Source organism: Morone saxatilis, unplaced genomic scaffold (assembly GCF_004916995.1).
Source record: "Morone saxatilis isolate NCDOM2014 unplaced genomic scaffold, NCSU_SB_2.0 Contig20, whole genome shotgun sequence".
Classification (NCBI taxonomy): Eukaryota; Metazoa; Chordata; class Actinopteri; family Moronidae; genus Morone; species Morone saxatilis.
In genome coordinates, this window is record NW_023339763.1 from 25,360,321 (window position 1) to 25,360,888 (window position 568).

The following is a 568-nucleotide window of genomic DNA, read 5'->3' on the forward strand; positions in this document are numbered from 1 at the left end:
TGAGTGAGCTTAAAAGTCTCAACACCTCCCACTTGGCCGACTGATCGAAGATCCAAGGAGGGCACAATAAACATAACAGTCTCTTGAGGCTCAGCCTTTGTAGGCATTCACGACGGAAACACTCAAACAAAAATGTACTAACTAAGGAGGTAGGCTCCACCACCTTTCCTCCTACTGAGTGTAGGTTTGCCCTTGAAGCACTCAGCTGCCTCCCAGGGTTACCCGCTAACTAATCAAAGAACAGAGTCACAGTCTTTGGGTACCCATGGCGAGGACTTATCTTACCTCCTCTTGGTCTTCAGCAGGAATCAAGATCACCAACCTCCGCACATCCCTGCGAATGACGATGGTCGTGGGCATGGCAGAGTCCTTTCTCCGGGCCCTGGGAACCATGGGAGCAGGAAGGCCCATGCAAGTTGTTATGTCCGCATCCCTGACAACCCCCTTCTTGTCTGGATACGTTGTAGCAACCCTGCCGAGCCGGAACTGCCCTCTTAGAGCATTCTGGTCCGCAATCCAGACTACATCTCCAACCTTGACACTTCTCTCTGCTCGGTGCCACTTGTGT